Here is an 18,587-nt window from a genome sequence, read left to right on the forward strand (position 1 = left end):
TGCCACTCTTCTACACAGTTTGATGCAGAGAGCTCTGTGACGTGCAGCAGATGCTCCTACCTTCCGTACAAGGAAATGGCCTAAGCCCATCTGCAAGATGCTTTTCAGGGCCCAATTCCAGTTCACTGTAGACAATATTGCTCCTCCATTCGATTTGAAATCCATTAGACTTCCTCACTTCTGCGTTGCCTTTTCTGCAGGTCTCCCAAAGAGACAGAATGAATCTACCAACAATTAATAGGCAAGTGATGATTTCCTTTGCAAATGAATTTGTTGTAGAGTTTAAAAGCAATCAATGTTTAAGTAGCATCTGTCCTTCTCCATAATGCACTGAAATGTGTCTGCTTCTCAGGAACACACTGTCCAGCATGGTACATAGTTTAAATGAACGCCACGTGTGTGTTCTAGTCTTCAAGAAATCTTTGCCACTCTATTCCTGACATCACCAGCTGACTTGTGCCCTTCTGTCTTGAGTGTTACTAGGGGTAAAGATGAGTGGAAAACTTCACCTGGCTGTAGTGTGAGGCACTGGGACTTCGTGAGCAGCCAAGGGTGATTGAACCGCAGTGTATCAGGGGTTCCCACAATGCCAGGACAGGCTTGCAAACCAAACGACTTCCCAGGAGTGTGAAGAGCTGTCCCTCAGAAATCCCACAGCTATAGAGATGAGAGCGGCTCCCAATTTTCTAGAGGCATATGACATATTTCCTGAGCCACAGCTGGTCTGGGGGAGTGGGGAATGGGACAAATGTGTTCCGCCTTTGCTTGTCTTCCTGTGGTGGCATGAGTAAGAATGGCCCCATGGGCTCATATATTTGAACACTTAGTCATCATGAGTGGCACCATTTGAGACAGATTAGTAATCACTCCAATACAAATCTACAAGGAAAAGGAGCAATGTGGACAAAGAGAAAAACAAGTTGGAAAGTTTGAGGAGACAAGAAGCCACAGGAAGTGTAATGGAGCTAAGCCTATGATCAAGTATAAAGAAAAGTCTGGTATTAAAAGGAATCAAGGTGGTGGTGGCTGCAGGACAAGACCCCACCCAGCTAAGCTTCCACCTCGTGAAAAGGCGTTAAAGACAAGCTTAAGCAGGGAAGGGAACACATCAGCAACAGAAGCTGATGCCCAACAAGCAACAGAACTAAACGGCAGGCGAGTCAAGAATACAACAAAGCGGTGACTCTTCACCAATGGTTCAGGAAGCCACTGAAGCACAGCAGGGGTGTCCCTGCAGGGAGGCTCAGAGAGCCTATTTGCATGAAGCTGTGAACATGAAGCCTGCATTGCCTTGGAGATCCCAAGATGTGAGAGATTTCAGAGCTTTGAGATGCCTGGTGAGAAGAGCTGCCAACATCCAGTGGAAGCAGCCAAGGAGAGAGAGGCATGTTGCAGTCAACAGAGCTGAAAGGAGTTGGAGATCTGAAGAGCTATTTGACATCAGACATGGAGGTGCAGAGTTTGGAGTGTGCCCAGCTGGTTTTCAGTCTTGCTTTGGTTCAGTATTTCCCCATTCTCATCCCCTTTGCAATGGTATTGTATGTTCTGTGCCGTGGTCTGTTGGAAGCTTGTGATCTGCCTTCTTACTCCGATTTTCAAGGAGTTACAGGTAAGAGATTACCATGAGCCTCAGAAGGGACTCTGCCTTTCAGACAATGTTGAGACTGGGATAAAGTATGTGGCCTTCCGAAGTCAGAATAAGTACATTTTGCGCTATGATATGGCTACAAGGCTATGAGGGTCAGGAGTGGAGTGTGGTGGTTTGAATAAGAATGGCCCACATAGGCTCTTATAGTGGGCCACTTGGCTGTGGGCAGTGGCACTATTTGAGAAGAATTAGGTGGTGTGGCTTTGTTGGAGAAAGTGTGGTTTCAAAAGCCCTTACCAGTCCCCGCCCTATTTCTCAGCCTGAAGATCAGGACAGAGCTCTCAGCTACTATTCTAATGCCCTACTGGCTGCCATGATGGTAATGGGCTAAAGCTCAGAAACTGTAAGCAGGCAGCTCTTGGAAAGAAAGCATGGTGGATTTTCACAGCAGTGCAGCACTGACAAAGACATTTCCTTTTTTCTGGACCTTAAAGTCTTTATGGACTACTTCAGAATGCCCTTCAAAGTATTTCACTAGAATGCACACATAGAGATAGACACACACACACACACACACACACACACACACACACACACACACACACTCACTCATTACTACCCCTGTTTCTGTTTTGCTGCCTAAGGGAGAAGTTGCTGCCAAATAAGCAACCACTGTGATTCGGGGCTTTTTCCTCTGCCCCTCCCTGCCTGTCCCAATACTGAAGCTCCTCTAACGCAGGAGCTCTGTCAGAAGTCTCACATACTCTTCGTGGTGAGTGACAAGTGTCCTCTCTTCTACAGGCTTAGTAAAATGACTTTTAGGCATGTTATGGATAAGGATCTAGACATTCCAATGTTGTACTAAGTCAATTTCTAGGACTAGGAGAGGGGAGATAAGGATAATATTTAATCTTGTCATTGCTAATGAGTTGGTGAAAATATCCAATGAATAAGATATATATATATATATATATATATATATATATATATATATATATATATATACATCTTCATATTCTCCATGCAGCCAGAAAGACAATCACCATATGCTTTCTGTCCTTGGGGGATCTAGACTTACTTATGACATGAGCTTGGAGGAAGGAGTGTTTGAGGAAAGGAGAGTAGACTGAGGAGAGGTGAGGCAAGAGGAGACAGACATCATGTTTTCTCTTTTAGGTGGGACCCAGACTTTAAATACACATATGACATAAAGGCAGAGGAGGGACCAGTAGGAGGGACAGGGACAGGGAAAGTAAAGAGGGGAGGACACGAACAGAACATAATGATAATACATGTATGAAAATGCCATCGTAAAACTATCATTTCCGTACTACTTTCATTTAGTCATGGAAATAGAGACAGTTTGTGTAGAAAAGGTGAGGCCAGAAGATGGTGTGTGACTCCCTGGAGTTACGGGCACTCGTGAGCCACCTACTGATGTACTGGACGTGAAACGCAGCCGTCTAGAAGAACAGCACTCGGTTCTGACTGCTGAGCCATCTTTCTGGCCTCGAGTTCACCTTCTTCCCAGGCTCTCCATCAAGGCACATGGGACTTTCTCTTCTATTTGCCCGAGTTGAGCATCAGTGCTTTGAGTGCCAATGCTAGCACAAGTGGCTTCTCACAGCCTCCTTCCCTTTCCCCTTGAAGGAGGAGCGCACACAGCACTCTGCCCTGGTCCAGGATGCGGTGATGGCAAGATTATGACCTCTGCTCTTCAGACAGCTATTCTAGAGTGTGACCTGAAAACTCCAGAAAGCACAGAACCGGCACATTCCTCACCTTGGTCAGGAGGACAGATGTGATCTCCAGCTATGAGCTGAGAGGTATTTCAGTTCTTCATGGGTCATTTCTTCCTGCCAGGATGGGCTGAGAGTGGTCCTGGATCCCAGACTTCTCTTATGGGTAGCTTGCTTGCTTTTTCCTTTCTCCCTCCCTCTTTCTCTCCTTCCTTCTCCGTCTTTCTTTTAATATTTATATGTATTTTCAAATTTCACACATTTTACACCAAATCTATTCCATCCACATTCTCTTCTACTGGTTATTACACTTCCCCTCCCCCTACTTCCCTTTGCTCTTCAGACAGTTTCACGTGTACCTCCAAGCTTTTTAGAGAAAGCTCCAAAGCAATGTATCCTGTATGCAGAACACACTGTTGTACGTGGAGGTGACTTTTGCAGCTGGGCATATTCAAAATTTGAAACCAGATGAAAAATCCACTGAGACAAAGAATTCGCTTAAGAGTCCTGGCAGGTAAAACTCTCAATTAACATAGATGGAGAAACCAAGATATCCCATGACAAAACCAAATTTGCACACTATCTTTCTACAAATCCAGCGCTACAAAGGATAATAAATGGTAAAATCCAACATAAGGAGGCAAGCTACCCCCTAGAAAAAGCAAGAAACTAATCGTCTTGGCAACAAAGCAAAGAGAAGAAAAGCACACAAACAAAATCTCACATCCAAATATGAATATAACAGGAAGCAACAATCAATATTCCTTAATGTCTCTCAACATCAATGGACTAAATTCCCCCAATAAAAAGACATAGATTAACAAACTGGATACGCAATGAGGACCCTGCATTCTGCTGCCTACAGGAAACACACCTCAGAGACAAAGACAGACACTACCTCAGAGTGAAAGGCTGGAAAACAACTTTCCAAGCAAATGGTCTGAAGAAGCAAGCTGGAGTAGCCATTCTAATATCAAATAAAATCGATTTTCAACTAAAAGTCATCAAAAAAAGATAAGGAAGAACACTTCATATTCATCAAAGGAAAAATCCACCAAGATGAACTCTCAATCCTAAATATCTATGCCCCAAATACAAGGGCACCTACATTCATAGAAAAAACCTTACTAAAGCTCAAAGCACACATTGCACCACACACAATAAGAGTAGATTTCAACACCCCACACTCATCAATGGACAGATCATGGAAACAGAAATTAAACAGAGACATAGACAGACTAAGAGAAATCATGAACCAAATGGACTTAACAGATATTTATAGAACATTCTATCCTAAAGCAAAAGGATATTCATTCTTCTCAGCTCCTCATGGTACTTTCTCCAAAATTGACCATATAATTGGTCATAAAACAGGCCTCAACAGATACAGAAAGATAGAAATAATCCCATGCGTCCTATCAGACCACCACGGGCTAAAGCTGGTCTTCAATAACAATAAGGAAAGAACGCTCACATATGCATGGAAGTTGAACAATGCTCTACTCAACGGTAACCTGGTCAAGGAAGAAATAAAGAAATTAAAGACGTCTTAGAATTTAATGAAAATGAAGGTACAACATACCCAAACTTATGGGACACAATGAAAGCTGTGCTAAGAGGAAAACTCATAGCTCTGAATGCCTGCAGAAAGAAACAGGAGAGAGCATATATCAGCAGCTTGATAGCACACCTAAAAGCTCTAGAACAAAAAGAAGCAAATACACCCAGGAGGAGTAGAAGGCAGGAAATAATCAAACTCAGAGCTGAAATCTACCAAGTAGAAACAAAAAGGACCATAGAAAGAATCAACAGAACCAAAAGTTGGTTCTTTGAGAAAATCAACAAGATAGATAAACCCTTAGCCAGACTAACGAGAGGACATAGAGAGTGTGTCCAAATTAACAAAATCAGAAATGAAAAGGGTGACATAACTACAGATTCAGAGGAAATTCAAAAAATCATCAGATCTTACTATAAAAGCCTATATTCAACAAAACTTGAACATCTGCAGGAAATGGACAATTTCCTAGACAGATACCAGGTACCGAAGTTAAATCAGGAACAGATAAACCAGTTAAACAACCCCATAACTCCTAAGGAAATAGAAGCAGTCATTAAAGGTCTCCCAACCAAAAAGAGCCCAGGTCCAGACGGGTTTAGTGTAGAATTCTATCAGACCTTCATAGAAGACCTCATACCAATATTATCCAAACTATTCCACAAACTTGAAACAGATGGAGCCCTACCGAATTCCTTCTATGAAGCCACAATTACTCTTATACCTAAACCACACAAAGACACAACAAAGAAAGAGAACTTCAGACCAATTTCCCTTATGAATATCGACGCAAAAATACTCAATAAAATTCTGGCAAACCGAATCCAAGAGCACATCAAAACAATCATCCATCATGATCAAGTAGGCTTTATCCCAGGTATGCAGGGATGGTTTAATATACGGAAAACCATCAATGTAATCCACTATATAAACAAACTGAAAGAACAAAACCACATGATCATTTCATTAGATGCTGAGAAAGCATTTGACAAAATTCAACACTCCTTCATGATAAAAGTCCTGGAAACAACAGGAAATCAAGGCCCATACCTAAACATAGTAAGCATATATAGCAAACCAGTCACTAACATTAAACTAAATGGAGAGAAACTTGAAGCAATCCCACTAAAATCAGGGACTAGACAAGGCTGCCCACTCTCTCCCTACTTATTCAATATAGTTCTTGAAGTTCTAGCCAGAGCAATCAGACAACAAAAGGAGATCAAGGGGATACAGATTGGAAAAGAAGTCAAAATATCACTATTTGCAGATGATATGATAGTATATTTAAGCGATCCCAAAAGTTCTACCAGAGAACTACTAAACCTGATAAACACCTTCAGCAAAGTGGCTGGGTATAAAATTAACTCAAATAAATCAGTAGCCTTCCTCTACACAAAAGAGAAACAAGCCGAGAAAGAAATTAGGGAAACGACACCCTTCATAATAGTCCCAAATAGTATAAAATACCTCGGTGTGACTTTAACCAAGCAAGTAAAAGATCTGTATGATAAGAACTTCAAGCCTCTGAAGAAAGAAATTGAAGAAGACCTCAGAAGATGGAAAGATCTCTCATGCTCATGGATTGGCAGGGTTAACATAGTAAAAATGGCCATTTTACCAAAAGCAATCTACAAATTCAATGCAATCCCCATCAAAATACCAATCCAATTCTTCAGAGAGTTAGACAGAACAATTTGCAAATTCATCTGGAATAACAAAAAACCCAGGATAGCTAAAACTATCCTCAACAGTAAAAGTACTTCTGGGCGAATCACTATCCCTGAACTCAAGCAGTATTACATAGCAATAGTGATTAAAAACTGCACAGTATTGGTACAGAGACAGAAAGGTAGACCAGTGGAATAGAATTGAAGACCCAGAAATGAACCCACACACCTATGGGCACTTGATTTTTGACAAAGGCGCCAAAACCATCCAATGGAAAAAAGATAGCATTTCCAGCAAATGGTGCTGGTTCAACTGGAGGTCAGCATGTAGAAGAATACAGATCGATCCATGCTTATCACCCTGTACAAAGCTTAAGTCCAAGTGGATCAAGGACCTCCACATCAAACCAAATACACTCAAACTATTAGAAGAAAAAGTGGGGAAGCATCTCGAACACATGGGCACTGGAGAAAAAATCCTGAACAAAACACCAATGGCTTATGCTCTAAGATCAAGAATCGACACATGGGATCTCATAAAACTGCAAAGCTTCTGTAAGGCAAAGGACACTGTGGTTAGGACAAAACGGCAACCAACAGATTGGGAAAAGATCTTTGCCAATCCTACAACAGATAGAGGACTTATATCCAAATATACAAAGAACTCAAGAAGTTAGACCGCAGGGAGACAAATAACCCTATTAAAAAAATGGGGTTCAGAGCTAAACCAAGAATTCACAGCTGAGGAATGCCGAATGGCTGAGAAACACTTAAAGAAATGTTCAACATCTTTAGTCATAAGGGAAATGCAAATCAAAACAACCCTGAGATTTCACCTCACACCAGTGAGAATGGCTAAGATCAAAAACTCAGGTGACAGCAAATGCTGGCAAAGATGTGGAGAAAGAGGAACACTCCTCCATTGTTGGTGGGATTGCAGACTGGTACAACCATTCTGGAAATCAGTCTGGAGGTTCCTCAGAAAATTGGACATTGAACTGCCTGAGGACCCAGCTATACCTCTCTTGGGCATATACCCAAAACATATAACAAAGATGCCCCAACATATAAAAAAGACACGTGCTCCACTATGTTCATCGCAGCCTTATTTATAATAGCCAGAAGCTGGAAAGAACCCAGATGCCCTTCAACAGAGGAATGGATACAGAAAATGTGGTACATCTACACAATGGAATATTACTCAGCTATCAAAAACAATGACTTTATGAAATTCGTAGGCAAATGGTTGGAACTGGAAAATATCATCCTGAATGAGGTAACCCAATCCCAGAAAAACACACATGGTATGCACTCATTGATAAGTGGCTATTAGCCCAAATGCTTGAATTACCCTAGATGCACAGAACACATGAAACTCAAGAAGGATGACCAAAATGCGAACACTTCACTCCTTCTGTAAAAGGGGAACAAGAATACCCTTGGCAGGGAATAGGGAGGCAAAGTTTAGAACAGAGGCAGAAGGAAGACCCATTCAGAACCTGCCCCACATGTGGCCCATACATATACAGCCACCAAACTAGATAAGATGGATGAACCAAAGAAGTGCAGGCCGACAGGAACCGGATGTAGATCTCTCCTGAGAGACACAGCCAGAATACAGCAAATACATAGGCAAATGCCAGCAGCAAACCACTGAACTGAGAACGGGACCCCCGTTGAAGGAATCAGGGAAAGGACTGGAAGAGCTTGAAGGGGCTCGAGACCCCATATTAACAACAATGCCAAGCAACCAGAGCTTCCAGGGACTAAGCCACTACCCAAAGACTATACATGGACTGACCCTGGACTCTGACCTCATAGGTAGCAACGAATAGCCTAGTAAGAGCACCAGTGGAAGGGGAAGCCCTTGGTCCTGCCAAGACTGCAGTAAATGTGATTGTTGCGGGGAGGGTGGTAATGGGGGGAGGATGGGGAGGGGAAGCCCATATAGAAGGGGAGGGGGAGGAGTTAGGGGGATGTTGGCCTCTCACCGGGAGGGGGAATAACAATCGAAATGTAAATAAGAAATATTCATGTTGGGGCTGGGGATTTAGCTCAGTGGTAGAGTGCTTACCTAGGAAGTGCAAAGCCCTGGGTTCGGTCCCCAGCTCCAAAAAAAAGAACCAAAAAAAAAAAAAAAAAAAAGAAATACTCATGTTAATAAAGATAAAAAAAAAAAAGAGTCCGGGCAGGTGGCTCAGCATGCGATGTTGAGTCTGATCGCTAGCACCCATATAAAGAAAACCTGGGGTGCTGGAGAGATGGCTCAGTGGTTAAGAGCACGACTGCTCTTCCAGAGGTCCTGAGTTCAAATCCCAGCAACCACATGGTGGCTCACAACCATTTGTAATGAGATCTGATGCCCTCTTCTGGTGTGTCTGAAGACAGTGATAGTGTACTCACATACATCAAAATAAAGAAGTAAATGTTTAAAAGGAAGGAATGAAGGAAGGAAGGGAGGGAGGGAGAAAGGAAAGAAAGAAAGAAAGAAAGAAGTCAATCAATCAATCAATCAATCAATCAATCAATCGATCCTAGGCATGGCAGTGTACATCTGCAACCTGAGACTGAGGAGTTGGGAATACAGGGGTCCCTAGGGCTTGGTGCATAGCCAGGCTCGCCTAATTGGTGGGCTTCAGGTTTAGTGAGAGATCCTGTCTCACCAACCAAGGAGAGTGATTGAAGAAGATGCCCACTGTCATCCTCTGGCTCCCAGGCATGGACATGCATGGACACACATGGACACGCCTGGGCATGCTCACAATATACATGGTTTATATTTTTAACTCTTCTTAGAAGCACTCACTCATCTATGAAGTACAGTTAGATGTCTTTGAGGATTCTTTCACTCAGTACTTGTCAGAAACACTGAAATTGGATCACAATTGACCTAGACCAAAGGTGGGATAAAAGGAGTATATGAGGAATGGTGATATGGCCCTCCAGAGCAGTCTACCCTGGAAGTACTTATGGAATCATTGTAGGGAGAAAAGTAGGTATGAACTCCAACATTTGCTTCAGGGTGGATCCTGGTCTGGCTTTTATTATGAAGCCATTGGAACATAGCATAAGCCAATGAATTATTTATGGTTTAATATTTTAGAAAGCATTAGTGTCGATCCTAGTTTTGAGAGTCAGAATATGTTATGTTTGTGCACAGTGAGCCTCCACTGTATACACAAGACTTAGTAGTGATTTGAAGGGTTTGTTGTTTCAGGTGCCTGGGTGGGTACGGAGCTGCTGGGAAGGGTACAGGTGTCCACAAAAGTGCAGAGAGAGTGAGGAGAGGACTGCACTTAGGCCCTCTACTGACTTCCACTTTCCCCTTGGACTGGCTCCAGCTTGCGCTCTTTCTAAAATTTAATTTTTTTATGTCTTTCCTTGGCCCCTTCCCACCCACTTCTCTCACCTACATGCCCCAGAGTTCTCTCTGGCTTTCTAGCACTCAGCAAGTGAGTCCCAAAGGCTGGTTCCAGTTGGATCAAGCCCACACAGGCAAGCCCTGTTTATCACCATGTCCTGAGCCCTCTGGGGCTCACTGCTGTCTTCTCATGCTGCCCCCATTAGACAGCTGCATTCTCATCTGGAGAACTTTTATCACCTGAAGGACAGACGGGAGAAAAGATATTAAGAAAAGGCAGTGAGGACTTTAAATAGATAAAAGTCAGGATGTCTTTAAATAGCTTCAATTGAAGCCATTTCCCATCTTTTCTGTAAAATAGATGACCGGTCTTTCTGCACTGACACTTACTCATTGCTTTCCCAGTTTAGGGTGAGGAGCGACAAACTTCCTCAGTGTCTAGGGCTGGCCTTCGTTTATCCACTGAGTCAGGCTGTAGATTTGTTATGGGAAGTGAGCTAGTGGATTAGGAAACCCAACCACTAGGAAAGCTAATAACTTCTATTACTTTTGCTACCTCCTCATGAAATAAAAACATTCATGTGTCATTTCATATCTAGAGTCTAGCAACAATGTTTAATGTTATGGCTTCTCTGAAATACACTGGATAAATGATTGTTGTGGGCACACCTGAAATCCATGGTTGTCCACAGGATGCGAGATCATACATGTACTTATTTTGCATGGCGTAGCAATATAACTTTGTCAGCTGTAAAACTCATGCTTGAACCATGCAGTTGAGTTACAAAACGATTGCTTTAAAAAAAAAAACCTCACAATTTTTGTTTTAAAAAGTGTACAATTTTGTATGAGGTCACACTCATCGCTATCCAGTTCCACAGGCCTCTGGGGAAGCGTGGACTGGACAGCCTCTTAGATGAGCCTTCCCAAACTCCAGATGCTTCTGTTCCTATCACAACCTACTTCCCAGCATTCAGAACCCAGAGAGGACGCTAGAAGCAATAAGACATATATTTACGCTAAAGCTCCTGGGGAATACTGCCCAAGGAGAATTGGCACAGTGTGGTTCCCAGATAGCCTGATGTCCACCAGGACTGATTTTGTTGTGTTTTGGGGTTAAAATTCTGGTTTTGTGGTAATCTCATTTGATTAAGACATAAAATTGGTGAGAGCACTTACTCTGTTTTGCAATCTGCAAAATACATAAAATTTTGTCGGATGTTTATTTTTGGTTTACCTATTGTATCTATGCACTTGAGCACTGGCTGCCTTTTGGCCTGTGCTCTTTTTCCTTCCCCGGGCTCAGTGCAGTGAGTTGAAGGGTCAACAGTGTCCCTGTGTGACTGATGCAGAGATCCAGTTAAAGAGATCTGAAGAGGTCAGCAGGCAAGTTATTCTAAAATCTTTGTTAGGCGGAGACATCTGTTTCTCTTTGAGGGTGCCAATCATTACATGTGTTTTCCAACATTACCATATTTCCAGCCATCTGGAGTGGTTGCTTCCCATACACACAGGCTTAGTCACCATACACAAACACACCTTTGCCTAACTTCGACACCAGTGAAAATCACTGTCATCTCCTCAACGCTTTAAAGTTCGTGTGCATTTTCTCCAGAACATTGCTAGTCTTTCCATTTGCAGTCTGTTTATCAGTTTCTGCTTGTTTGAATGCCAAGGAAAACAGAAGGGAAAGTTAGTTTTGTTGCTATTCTTGTTCCTTAAGGTCATGGTGTGGGATCAAACCCAAGATACACTGCTCTCACTTGCTGCTATGCATGAGGCAGACCTACGCTAAAGGAAACCCCCATCTGGTACCTTCTCATTTCAAAGCAGTTTTGTGGACAACTTTGGAAAAGTACCTCACAGTCAATAGATTCTGCTTTTCAGAAATTCCTTTTACATTTAGCTAAAGCATCTCCCACTGCCTTTAGAGGTGAGTTGAAAGTTCCTGGATGGCATATATAGCCTTGGATGGAGGCTTGGTAGGAGTCAAGGTCTCAGATTTAGGTAACATTGAGATCCAATCCGCTCTCTCCTTCCCATGAGCTGTATAATTGGAGGCAGTTGCCTGACTCTCTTGTGTCCTAGTTTCCTCAATTGAAGACAGAGGAAGAGAAAATACATAGTAAAAGATAACATTTGCAAGCCCGGCTGTCCTCACGCGGTGGATATCTGATGAACGGTGACTTCCACATTGCTCAGGGGGAGTGGGAAGCAGCTCTTTCTTGGGTTCAGTTCGTTGTAGCCCTTACATGGTGCAGGGCAGACATTCCGGCATTGTGTAATGTAAGGACAAGAACAAAGTCCCAAGAGCAAGGAAGCTACTAAGTAGCCTCCTGCCAAGGTCGATCTTTCCAGATTTCTGAATCTTTTGTTTCTTTTCTCTGACATGGCTGATTAAGAAATGATCATTTGCCCTTTGAATACTTATGAGGAATATTTGTCTTGTTCTGTCAGAGAAGGAACTTCCTTCCAGAAAAGCAAGTTGTTTAAAGTTTGTCAACCTCAGAATTGTATTTTACTAGTAATTCAACTTTTCAACTTCCCAATATTTTATTTAGATACTTTTTTTTGTGCTTTAAATGAGACAGAAACCTATATCCCTCTTCTATTAACAGTTGGGAGAAAAATCATCCCTGCTGGCGGGACGCGGACCATGTGGTCTTTTGCTGCCCCAGCTCTGCCAGTCTTTTTATTTTGTTCTTGCTGAACAGATTTTACCTAGTGAGGAGCTCAGTGCTGCATCTTGAGATCCCTTTGAGGGGAGGTGAGAGAAGTTGTGTCATATTTTCTCGGTGGATTCAAGATGAAAAAGATGGATAGTTTGGTTTCTGTTCCTTTGGCATTCCTTCATGGGAGGCTCAAGACAAACACTGAGCACTGGTTACTAAGTAACAGCAGAGGTGATGCGGAGCTGAAGAAGCCAAAGACTCGCACCATCCTTCATTTACTGCTGTGGTGACCAATGCCTTTAGCTTTCTTCCTAGAGGGTTTCCAAGCCTTCTGCTTGCTGTTCACCTTGACTGTGCCCAATATTTTTTAACCATGGCTAAATGAGGCAGGTTTATGCGAGCACAGAGCTGAAGCAAAACAGCTGGCGAAGCCCAGGAGAAGGAAGACAGAGAACCCTCAGGACCTACAATATTGTGCAGAAGATGTGTTCACGCCTGGCTTTTTGGGGGTGGGGAGTTCTGCAGTTTCCAGTATTGATATTAACTGTCGTTATATCAATGTCTCTGACTTTGTGAGAGTCTGTGACCTTCAGTGCCAATAATGAATGAATGTATCAGAAAACATCGTGCTGGCACCTCCAGATGCCACTGCCTCATTGGCTCCTGGATGTGCTGCCAGAGGAGTACACAGCCTCTGTCACTGTTCCTTTCCATAGTTCCTGCTCCTTTGACTGCAGTTGTCTCTAGTATTGAAGCCTCACTCACCAAATACCACAACTTCCCTCATTCTTGACTCCCTGAAATCTCAGACAAGCTTCTGCACGTTCTGTACCCCTTTCCTGGTTGCACTGGTTTTCCTTCACAGGCTGTCTTCCGTGAATGTCTAGTGATGTCAAAATAAACAGGGAAGATGCAGTGTTACATTGTTGGCCTCCTGCTTACAAATGTGAGCTCCCTTAGCTCTCTGGAAACAATCCAGAGAAGCGGAGACTAAACAGCATCGGTGCAGTCTTTGTGCCAGGCTGCGACTCAGATGGGCACATCTGCCTTTTCTGTGCTGCTAGTTTCAGAATTAGAATAATATTCTCCCAGAACCACTGGTCAGCTTGGGTTTTTACAGAGGGCACAATCCTTTCACACTTTATCCGAGGAAAAGGAGCTGTGACTTTTCACCAGAACACTGGGTATCCTAAACCAGAGAGGATTTTTCACAGCTAGCCTTGATTGTTCTAAAATCCATCCTAGAGCAACTGTGAAGAGAGGACTGCCTCTAACCTTAGAGGTCACCTGAGAGGAGAGAACAGTATTGTTTCACACATGACACCTCCTGTTGCTCTTGGTCTGCTCTGTCTGGGTTTTAGCATTTGTGGAAGAGGGACAAAACAACCCCACAACAGATATAATTTCAGGAATAGAGATAATTTTTTATTTTTTATATCTGAAATCTAACCCAGAGGAAAGTCATTCCTCTGGGTCTTCCTTCAAGAGTTTCTTATAGAGGTATAAATATCACTGGGGGTATTGTATTTTAAGAACCAAGTGTTTCTATTTTTTATTTTTTCACTTAAAATACCTCAAGGCAATGTCAGTCCATTCCTGAGGGGAAATCATTCACAAGGAGCTGGAACTTAAGCAGCAAGGAGGACAGCAGCTCCCAGCAAAGGCAAGCAGGAAATGGTGTTTAAAGAAACGGACAAAATTTAACAAGTTCAGAGTTTTGTTTGTTTGCTTTTGTTTTTGTTTTGTCTTCTATTTGTGCGTGGTTACCCTTTGCAAGAAGTTTTGCCACTCGTAGTTTGTGTATTATGAGTTGTGTTAGATAATTAGCAACAGTGACCATGAGCTTGTACGAGTGGTAAGCAGATACCTGGTGTTAAAATGTGGAATACTGTGTTTTTTTAGTAACTAGCACAAGAACCAGCACAAACTTGACTCGCATCCTTTTTGCATAGGTCATGGATGCTCTGGTTTTCACTCACTCGAATTCCATTTGCACACTGGGGCCACCTCTCTTCCTCCCTGGGTGGGATGGGAGAGAGTATTCACGTTGGAATGTTTGTGGATGCAGACTGAGTGGTTCTGAATCACAAGGATGGATACAGAGTCCTTCAAGGTCATCGGAGCAAAAGGGTTCAGAGATATAAATGGGGAGCAGAGTTTCCACAGCCAGAGAAGTGTCTGAGTGAACTCTTGGCAAATGAAGAATGCTGGGAGCCAGGTCATGGAGGTAGGCATCTATGTCTTTCTAACGCCAGTGACTGGGCCAGGATCAGGTCAGGCAGAGCCTTCTGATCCATTCTCTTCTCCAGCTCTCTGCTAGGCCTTGTGAATATAAGACACTACCTCAACGACTCTTACTCTAGGCAGCTCCGTAAGACCTTTACACACGTCTGTAACTGTGTCTTCACATAAATCCCTTCCAGTAAATGTTCCCTTCTTTGTAGAGGAGGAACCGTCTTCACCATGTAGGAGGCACAGCTGCAGTTGCATGGGATGCAGGTGTGAGCGGAATGCCTTTCTTCTCTATGGAGTTTATGTTTTAAATGTTCTGTTTGTGGGCTGGAGGGATGGCTCAGCGGTTAAGAGCACTGACTGCCTGTCCTGAGTTCAATTCCCAGCAACCACATGGTGGCTCACAACCATCCGTAATGGGATCTGATGCCTCCTTCTGGTGTGTCTGAAGAGAGCAACAGTGTATTCACATACATAAGTAAATCTTTCAGATTAGGTTTTGTTTGCTTTTGAGCTATTGATATCTATTAACCCCTTGTTTCATATATGAATAAAATAGGGTTTAAGAATTTCTGTAGTGTGGCTAGCCCAACTTTTTGGGTAGTGAGGTATCTCTGGAAGTGAAGAAAAATGTTCCTTGTGTTTCCCTTGTCAGGATCCCTCACTTCTGCCTGTCCTGTGTCCTTATGCTGTGAGGCTGAGAGAATATGGAGTATGGAGTAAATCCAGGGCACCGTCACAAGGAGAAGCAAGAAGGAGGAATGATAGATACTTATTCCTGGAACTCCTGGAGAATTGGCAGCACCAACAGCATCAAGGGAAAATGCCTGCAGGACAGGACCATTCTTTCTGCTGTGAGACTGGATTAGATATTAGCTCTTACTCATGCACCCCTGGTTAGAAATCTGCTGGACATATCACTAAAGTGTGTGGTCGTTAGAGAACCAGACATGGATTGTTCCATATTGGGGGCATTGATAGGCAGGCCAACTGATCAGTAGTTGCTACTGACCACGAGAGGCGAAAGAATTATAATATGGCAAAGAAAATATGCCCAGAGAGGGAAATGTTCATAATTGCTCCCTGAATAATGCATGGGTGTTGTATGTATGGTGAGGCCACGGCAACAAGAAAGGAGTAAAATGGAATGAGTAAAAAAATGCAAGAAGCTGTGAAGAAGGAGATGAGGCGCCGGTGTGCTACAGGCTTCGCAGATGAAGAAGTCGTGGGGATGGGCGGGTGCTTACGGAGGGCACTGCTGGCTGCTGCTAAGCTCCTGAGACCTGTGGTTCTCCTCTGCGCTGCTTCCTGCTCTTCAGAGTACTGAGCAGGCTTCAGCCAGGAAGCCTCTCTTTTCTGCCACACAATCCTCGTTATTTCCTGCGCCGGGATGTCAGCAGCCCAAGGTGACTGTGTTTGTTGCTTGTAGACATGCTTGTTGCTTCTCTGCCTTGATGGAGTGACGGTGCTGCGAGATCAGGGGTCACACAGAACTGTTTCCTATGGGATTCTCAGATGTGCAGTGCATCCCAAATGATGCTAGCATTGCACCCTGAAGCCCTACATCAGAAGATTCAGACAACCAATGATCAGGGGCTGGAGAAGTAGCTTATAATGTAAAAACTCTCGCTGCCAAGCCTCATGACCTGAGTGTGATCCCTGGGTCCAACATGGTAGAAAGAGATGACTAATTATCACTACCTGTCCTCTGACACACACACACACACACACACACACACACACACACACACACACACACGTGCGCGCACACACACACAGGTATGGTTGCACATACAGATGTACACGGTCACACTAAAACAAAGATGTAACTAAAAAAATAAAAAAGAACTGATGAACAAAACTGAAATCTAGACAATATTTTTGACAGCTGATATGCTATTCTAAGCATGAGGTAATAACATCTTAAAAGTAATTTATTGGGAGCCAGACAGAACTGAAGAGATAATCACATGCAATTTCAGAGAGTAGAGGTGGAAGCGAGAGAAAGATTAATTCTGTCATATATCTAATTGCTTCATTGCTTTTCTTTCTCTTTGAATAGGACTTAGCACTGCCAAAATTAGAGAAGCCACACTTTTCTGAGTTGGGAGACATAGATTTCTTTGCTCCAAGAACAGAAATGCCAGGTATGGTGGCAAACACCCTCCATGCCCACACCTGGGAGACAGTGGCAGGGGAGTCTCTGTGAGTTCCAGGCCAGCCAGGACTGCATAGAGAAAGAACAAAGGAACAGAAGAGAAGCAGTATGCTGAGAGTACTGAAGGACACGCAGCCAGCAAAGTACTCATTCCCTCTTCGTAGCAGATGAAGCCCTGTCCTGAGTGCATCACGATGTCTACTTTCTGTGGAAGGAGGAACTGACCCCTGTATGACCAGACCTGGCTGCAGAGCTACCATATCTGTCTGTGCAGTGGGCGAGGTGACAGAGGTATTGTCTGCAGGGCAGCTCATTTCTAAAATGAACAGACAGTATTCTCCACGAGACAGAATTCCCATCACAACCACTGACTTGCTCAAGCCTAAAGATACATATTCTCCCTGCACCTTGCAAGAGACATTGGGTATATGGCCTTTAGTAGGATCAACACTATGAGTCACAGGGTAGTTAATAGATCACACACACACACACACACACACACACACACACACACACACACACATATCTGTGTGCATACATGTGTGTTTGCTCGCATGAATTCTTGTGCATGTTCCTGCTGTCAGGAACCATGTAGGATGGGTTAAGGATAGCAGGTGGCCTTCCCGGAGGCTGTCCACCATTTCTGTATGGTCTACAATGGGTGAGCAAAATGGCAAGGCCCAAAGAGGCATCATCTCAGGATTGCCTTTTGCAGCTGATATGCCTTTCCTGACATTATTAAATTAATGTAATAATCCATGGACATTAGTTCACCCTATTGATCAAATTTCTTACAGATCAAAATAAAGTTGAACTTACATGAATTAATGATGTTTAGATGAATTGATGATTCTATAGAATTCCTTATTTGGTTCAAATAATTTTAGGAAGAAAGTTTTGAGAGATGGTCTTGGTTGCTTTGCTAGAAAGATGTAATGAAGTTAGAGTCAAGAACACTAAGTAAAGGCTGCATAAAAAGAAAAACAATGAGTTTTCACAATCACACTAAAAAGAGAGATAGACTTGGGACAAATCTGTGTTCAAGGAAAAACATTTAGGTACAAGGATATAGCCATAGGTGTGCACTATGATAAGGCAAGGCCATTTAAGAACAACTGTTGCTTTGAACTTATAATGAGCATATTAGAATGAAACACTGTTTTGAACTTAATATCCTTCTGTAATTCCCATTTTATGTAACATTTTATCTACGAAGTGATTTTCTAAAGAACTTTTTGCCTAAGAAGGTATAAAAAAGCTAGAGAAAAGAAATAAAGTTGGTTGGTTGGTTGGTTGGTTGGTTGGTTGGTTGGTTGGTTTGGCTTGGAGAGCTCTGCCCCATCCATCCATCCATCCATCCGTCCATCTGTCTGTCTGTCTGTCCATCCATCCATCCATCCATCCATCCATCCATCCATATGTATATGTCTATTTGTACGTGTATGTGTAGGGAAATGTGTATGTATGTAAGAACATAAATGCTTGTGGAACTGATTGAGACAGATGGTTGGGCCCAGCCAGATTGTGTGCGTATGAATGTATATATGCATATTTGCTTGTGTAAAGCATTTTGATTCTTTTCCTTTCCTTCCTCTCTGGTTCACAAAGA

The 18,587-nt window shown here is 43.0% G+C and overlaps 1 long non-coding RNA gene across 5 annotated transcripts; it reads left to right on the forward strand.

Annotated features, from left to right (window-relative positions):
* Positions 1 to 811: 811 nt before the first annotated feature.
* Positions 812 to 18,384, forward strand: LOC148003950 (uncharacterized). Of its 5 annotated transcripts, XR_015627510.1 has the most exons (5): positions 871 to 1,609; positions 3,239 to 3,414; positions 14,541 to 14,815; positions 15,476 to 16,226; positions 16,883 to 18,384. It is a non-coding gene; the product is annotated as an uncharacterized LOC148003950 (long non-coding RNA). The 5 variants fall into 5 exon arrangements; XR_015627507.1 differs by lacking the exon at positions 16,883 to 18,384 and having other exon boundaries at positions 839 to 1,609; positions 15,476 to 16,651; XR_015627508.1 differs by lacking the exon at positions 14,541 to 14,815 and having other exon boundaries at positions 862 to 1,609; positions 16,883 to 18,383.
* Positions 18,385 to 18,587: the final 203 nt, after the last annotated feature.

The sequence above is a fragment of the Rattus norvegicus genome, chromosome 8, assembly GCF_021556685.1.
Source record: "Rattus norvegicus strain SHRSP/BbbUtx chromosome 8, alternate assembly SHRSP_T2T, whole genome shotgun sequence".
NCBI lineage: Eukaryota > Metazoa > Chordata > Mammalia > Rodentia > Muridae > Rattus > Rattus norvegicus.